General features: G+C 40.3%; 1 protein-coding gene and 1 pseudogene across 1 annotated transcript in view; one reads left to right on the plus strand and one right to left on the minus strand.

The window, feature by feature from the left end:
• Window positions 1–6,392, plus strand: part of LOC102985095 (40S ribosomal protein S15-like) — a 62,738-nt pseudogene that overhangs the window by 55,560 nt on the left and 786 nt on the right.
• The window catches only part of LOC114484736 (laforin), a 184,283-nt gene continuing 179,046 nt past the window's right edge, over window positions 1,156–6,392 (minus strand). The window contains exon 5 of the mRNA XM_028482886.2: window positions 1,156–3,945. The gene's annotated coding sequence lies outside the window, so the exon portion shown is untranslated. The remainder of the gene's footprint in view (window positions 3,946–6,392) is intronic.

The raw sequence follows: 6,392 nt of genomic DNA on the forward strand, positions 1-6,392 counted from the left end.
TCTCCTTTTTCGTTTCTAATTCTGTTGATTTGAGTCTTCTCCCTTTTTTTCTTGATGAGTCTGGCTAATGGTTTACCAATTTTGTTTATTTTCTCAAAGAACCACGTTTTAGTTTTATTGATCTTTGCTATTGTTTCCTTCATTTCTTTTCATTTATTTCTGACCTGATCTTTATGATTTCTTTCCTTCTGCTAACTTTGGGGTTTTTTTGTTCTTCTTTCTCTAATTGCTTTAGGTGTAAGGTTAGGTTGTTTATTTGAGATTTTTCTTATTTCTTGAGGCAGGATTGTATAGCTATAAACTTCCCTCTTAGAACTGTTTGTACTGAATCCCATAGGTTTTGGGTCGTCGTGTTTTCATTGTCATTTGTTTCTAGGTATTTTTTGATTTCCTCTGATTTCTTCAGTGATCTCTTGGTTATTTAGTAGCGTATTGCTTAGCCTCCATGTGTTTGTATTTTTTACAGTTTTTTCCCTGTAATTGATATCTAGTCTCATAGCATTGTGGTCGGAAAAGATACTTGATATGATTTCAATTTTCTTAAATTTACCAAGGATTGATGTATCCTGGAGAATGTTCCATGAGCACTTGAGAATAAATTTTATTATGTTGTTTTTGGATGGAATGTCCTATAAATATCAATTAAGTCTATCTGGTCTAATGTGTCTCTTAAAGCTTGTGTTTCCTTATTTATTTTCATTTTGGATGATCTGTCCTTTGGTGAAAGTGGGGTGTTAAAATCCCCTACTATTATTGTGTTACTGTCAACTTCCCCTTTGTTTGCTGTTAGCATTTGCCTTATGTATTGAGGTGCTCCTATGTTGGGTGCATAAATATTTAAAATTGTTATATCTTCTTCTTGGATTGATCCCTTGATCATTATGTAGTGTCCTTCCTTGTCTCTTGTAATAGTCTTTAAAGTCTATTTTGTCTGATAAGAGTATTGCCATTCCAGCTTTGATTTCCATTAGCATGGAATACCTTTTTCCAACTGCATGGAATATCTTTTCCCATCCCCTCACTTTCAGTCTGTATGAGTCCCTAGGTCTGAAGTGGGTCTCTTGTAGACTGCATATATATGGGTCTTGTATTGCTATCCATTCAGCCAGTCTGTGTCTTTTGGTTGGATCATTTAATCCATTTATTCTTGCTGGGTAGAGTAACCTAGGTTTTATGTTTATTCCTTTCATCACTTTAAATATGTCCTGCCACTCCCTTCTGGCTTGCAAAGTTTCTGCTGAAAGATCAGCTGTTAACCTTATGGGATTTCTCTTGTATGTTATTTGTTGGTTTTCCCTTGCTGCTTTTAATATTTTTTCTTTGTATTTAATTTTTGATAGTTGGATTAATATGTGTCTTGGTATGTTTCTCCTTGGATTTATCCTGTGTGGGACCTCTGTGCTTCCTGGACTTGACTGACTATTTCCTTTCCCATGTTAAGGAAGTTTTCAACTGTAATCTCTTCAACTATTTTCTCAAGCCATTTCTTTTTCTCTTCTTCTTCTGGGACCCCTAGAATTCAAATGTTAGTGCATTTAATGTTGTCCCAGAGGTCTCTGAGACTGTCGTCAACTCTTTTCACTCTTTTTTCTTTATTCTGCTCTGTGGCTGTTATTTCCACTATTTTATCTTTCAGGTCACTTATCTGTTCTTCTGCCTCAGTTATTCTGCTATTGATTCCTTCTAGAGTACTTTTAATTTCATTTATTGTGTTGTTCATCATTGTTTGCTCTTTAGTTCTTCGAAGTCCTTGTTAAACGTTAATTTTATTTTTTCCATTCTATTTCCAAGATTTTGGATCATCTTTACTATCATTACTCTAAATTCTTTTTCAGGTAGACTGCCTATTTCCTCTTCATTTGCTTGGTCCGGTGGGTTTTTACCTTGCTCTTTCATTTGCTGCATATTTCTCTGTCTTCTCATTCTGTTTAACTTACTATGTTTGGGGTCTTCTTTTCACAGGCTGCAGGTTCGTAGTTCCCGTTATTTTTGGTGTCTTCCCCCAGTGGGTGACGTTTGTTCAGTGGCTTGTGTAGGCTTCCTGGTGGAGGGGACTGGTGCCTGCGTTCTGGTGGGTAGGCCTGTATCTTGTCCTTCTGGTGGGCAGTGCTGCGTCCGTTGGTGTGTTTTGGAGTGTCTGTGAACTTAGTATGACTTTAGGCAGCCTCTCTGCTAATGGATGGGGCTGTGTTCGTGTCTTGCTAGTTGTTTGGCATGGGGTGTCCAGCACTGGAGCTTGCTGGCTGTTGCGTGGAGCTGGGTCTTAGTGTTGGTACGAAGATCTCTGGGAGAGCACTGGCCGATTGGTGTTACGTGCGGTCGGGAGGTTTCCGGTGGTCCAATGTCCTGGACTCGGCCCTCCCACCTTGGAGGCTCAGGCCCAACACCTGGCCGGAGTACCAAGACACTGCCAGCCACACGGCTGAGAAGAAAAGGAATAAAGAAAAAAAAAAACAGACAGAACCCTAGGACAAATGGTAAAAGCAAACCTATACAGACAAAATCACACCAAGAAGCATACACATACCCACTCACAAAAATAGAAAAAGGAGACAAAAGAAAATATATATTTTTTTTAAAAAGGAAGAGAGCACCCAAACCAATAAACAAATCCACCAATGATAATAAGCACTAAATACTAAACTAAGATAAACATAAAACCAGAAACAAATTAGACACAGAAAGCAAACCCCAAGTCTACAGTTGTTCCCAAAGTCCACCGCTTCAATTTTGGGAACATTCATTGTCTATTCAGGTATCTTCAGATGCAGAGTTTATCAAGTCGATTGTGGGGACTTAATCTGCTGCTTCTCAGGTTGCAGGGAGAAATTTCCCTTTCTCTTCTTTGTTTGCACAGCTCCTGGGGTTCAGCTTTGGTTTTGGCCCCGCCTCTGTGTGTAGGCCACCCTCAGGCGTCTTTTACCCACCCAGATAGGAGGGGCTTAAAACAGTAGCTGATTAGGGCTCTCCTGCTCACTCAGGCTGGGGGGAGGGAGGGGTACAGTAGTCATAATTGGAATGAGGAGTGAGCCTGAGGCGGCAGAGGCTGGCGTGACATTGCAACAGCCTGAGGTTTGCCATGTGTTCTCCCCGGGGAAGCTGTCCCTGGATCACGGGACCCTGGCAGTGGTGTCATGCACAGGCTCCCAGGTGGGTGTGGATAGTGACCTGTGCTTGCACATAGGATTCTGCGTGGCAGTGGCAGCAGCCTTAGTGGTTCATGCCCATCTCTGGGGTCTGAGCTGATAGCCGCGGCTCACGCCCATCTCTGGAGCTTGTTTAGGCAGTGCTCTGCCTTCTGTGGGCACACTGGGAAGGAAACCCCTCTCCTCAGGCACCCCGAAACAAAGGTCTTTTGCTTCTCTGGCAGGTCCAGACTTTTTCCCGGACTCCCTCCTGGCTGGCACACTAGCCCCCTTCAGGCTGTCTTCACGCAGCCAAACCCAGTTCTGTCCCTGGGGTCTGACTTCCAAAGCCCGAGCCTCAGCTCCCAGACCCCATTGGGAGAGCAGACTAGCCTCTCGGGCTGGTGAGTGCTGGTCGGCACCGATTCTCTGTGCGGGAATCTCTCCGCTTTGCCCTCTGCATCCCTGTTGCTGCACTCTCCTCCATGGCTTTGAAGTTTCCCCCACTGCCCACCCCCTGTCCCTGCCAGTGAAGGGGCTCCCTAGTGCATGAAAACTTTTCCTCCTTCACAGGTCCCTCCCAGAGGTGCGGGTCCCGTCCCTATTCTTTTGTCTCTGTTTTTTCTTTTTTCTTTTGCCCTACCCAGGTATGTGGGGAGTTTCTTGCCTTTTGGGAAGTCTGAGGTCTTCTGCCAGCGTTCAGTAGGTGTTCTGTAGGAGTTGTTCCACATGTAGATGTATTTCTGATACATTTGTGGGGAGGAAGGTGATCTCCACGTCTTACTCCTTCACCATCTTCCCTATTATTTCTCGGATATTTCTGTAAAATAAAAATGTTTATTGTGATGGTCTCACAGGATTAGGAGCATGGAGAACAAAGCCCAAGGCCCATAGAAGATGGGAAGTCTATTAGGAGACTGTCTGCATAAAAAGCTATGACCTCAAAGGGCTACACCCTCAAGGAAGGGTAAGTGGTCTTTCAGTCTGGAATCATGTCATCTGTGTGGTCCAGGGAACTTAAAAATTGAACTTGCATTAAAGTGAACCTAGACCGGTAGTAACTTCAGGCATTTGGTAGAAACAAATCCAAGTTCTTTCTGAAGGAAGTTACTTTCATCCTATGACTTAAATTATTCTTACAGGTAACTTTCAGATACGATGAACAGCAAATACTCAAGGACAACAAGGCATACAAGGGGAAAAGAAAACATGCAGAATCAATATATGACAGAAATAGAACTATAATGACTTTATATATATTGGAATTATTAAATACAGACTATCAATAAACCATACTTACTATAAAAATTTATATCAAATTTTTAAACAGAAAATATTTTAAAAAATTATTATATTTTGCACATAAAAGGCATTAAATAAATATTTGTGGATTTAAGTTAATAAACATCTAGCCTTTTCCATGATGTCAACTACTAGTTCATTCACTCATTTTATCCAACAAACATTTTTGCCTATTCATGGTGTTCTGTGCAATGTCTTCAGTATGAAGGATACAATAGTAAACAATATGCACACAGGGTTCTTGCTCTCAAAAACTCTCACATCTATGGGGAAGACATATAGGTAGACAGCCAAAAATAACCTGGTAGGATTAGTACTCCCTCAAGGACTACAATAAGACCAAATAATTGAATATGTTCACAAGACTCCCAAGAGCCTCCCAAGCTCAGCTCCCCATGGTCCTTCTTATTCACCCAAGGAGGTGAAAGACTTGTGCAATGAGTCTTTGTTTAGGGAGAGCTCCCTAAAAGGTTCCAGCAGATTCTTCCATGACCTTCTGGTCACATAACCAAGCCGGACTGTTAAACTGGTTACACCAGCTGTAAAGCACCAATAAACTGGCCCTAGATCAGGAATAAGACAAGGGTACCCACTCTCACCATGCCTATGCCAGAGCAATCAAGCAAGAAAAAGCAATAAAAGGCATCAGAATCATAAAGGAAGAAGTAGAATTTTCTCCATTTGCAGATAACATGATTTTATATATATAAAGTCTTAAAGAGTCTGCCAAAAAACTGTTAGATCTAATCAACGAATTGAGTAAAATTGCAGGATACAAAATCAACATACAAAAATCATTAGTGCTTCTCTACACTAATAAATGAATTATCTGAAAAAGAAATAAAGAACAATCGCATTTACAATAGCATCAGAAACAATAAAATACTTAGGAATAAATCTAACCAAGTTGGTGAAAGATCTCCACACTGAAAACGATAAGACACTGATGAAAGAAATTGAAGAAAACACAAATGGGATGATATCCTGTCTTCATGGACTGGAAGAATTCATATTGTTAAAATGTTCATACTATGCAAAGCTATCTATAGATTGAATGCAATCCCTATCAAGAGTCCAATGGCATTTTTTTTTTACAGAAATAGAAAAAACAATTCTAAAATTCATTTGGAACAACAAAAGACTCTGAATAGCCAAAGCAATCCTGAGAAAGAAGAACAAAGCTGGAGGCATCACACTTCTTGATTTCAAACTACATTACAATGCTATAATAATCAAAATAGTATACTACTGGCATAAAAAAAGATATATATCAATGGAACAGAATTGAGAGCCCAGAAATAAACCTTCGCATATGCAGATAACCAATATTTGACAGGGGAGCCAAGAATACTCAATGGAGGAAAGACAGTCTCTTCAATAAATAATGCTGGGAAAATTGGATATTCACATGCAAAAGAATGAACCTAGATCCCTACCTTACACCACTCACAAAAATTAACTGAAAATAGATTAAAGACTTAAATGTAACACCAGAAACCATAAAACTCCTAGAAGAAAACACAGGGGAAAAGCTCCTTAACACTGGTCATTTCTTAGATATGCACAAGCACACAAAATAAGAAATAAACAAGTGGGACCACATCGAATTAAAAAGCTTCTGCACAACAAAGGAAACAATCAACAAAATGAAAAGGCAACTTACAGAATGGGAGAAAATATCTGCAAACCACACATGTGATAATGGGTTAATATCCAAAATATATAAGGAACTCATATAACTCAGTAGCAAAAACAAAATAATTCAATTAAAAATTGAGTGAAGGACCCACATATACATGTTTCCGAAGGAGACATACAGATGGCCAACATGCACAGGAAAACGTGCTCAACATTACTAATCATCAGAGAAATGCAATTTAAAACCACAATGAGGGGCTTCCCTGGTGGCGCAGTGGTTGAGAGTCCGCCTGCCGATGCAGGGGACACGGGTTCGTGCCCCGGTCC

Source organism: Physeter macrocephalus, chromosome 21, assembly GCF_002837175.3.
Source record: "Physeter macrocephalus isolate SW-GA chromosome 21, ASM283717v5, whole genome shotgun sequence".
NCBI lineage: Eukaryota > Metazoa > Chordata > Mammalia > Artiodactyla > Physeteridae > Physeter > Physeter macrocephalus.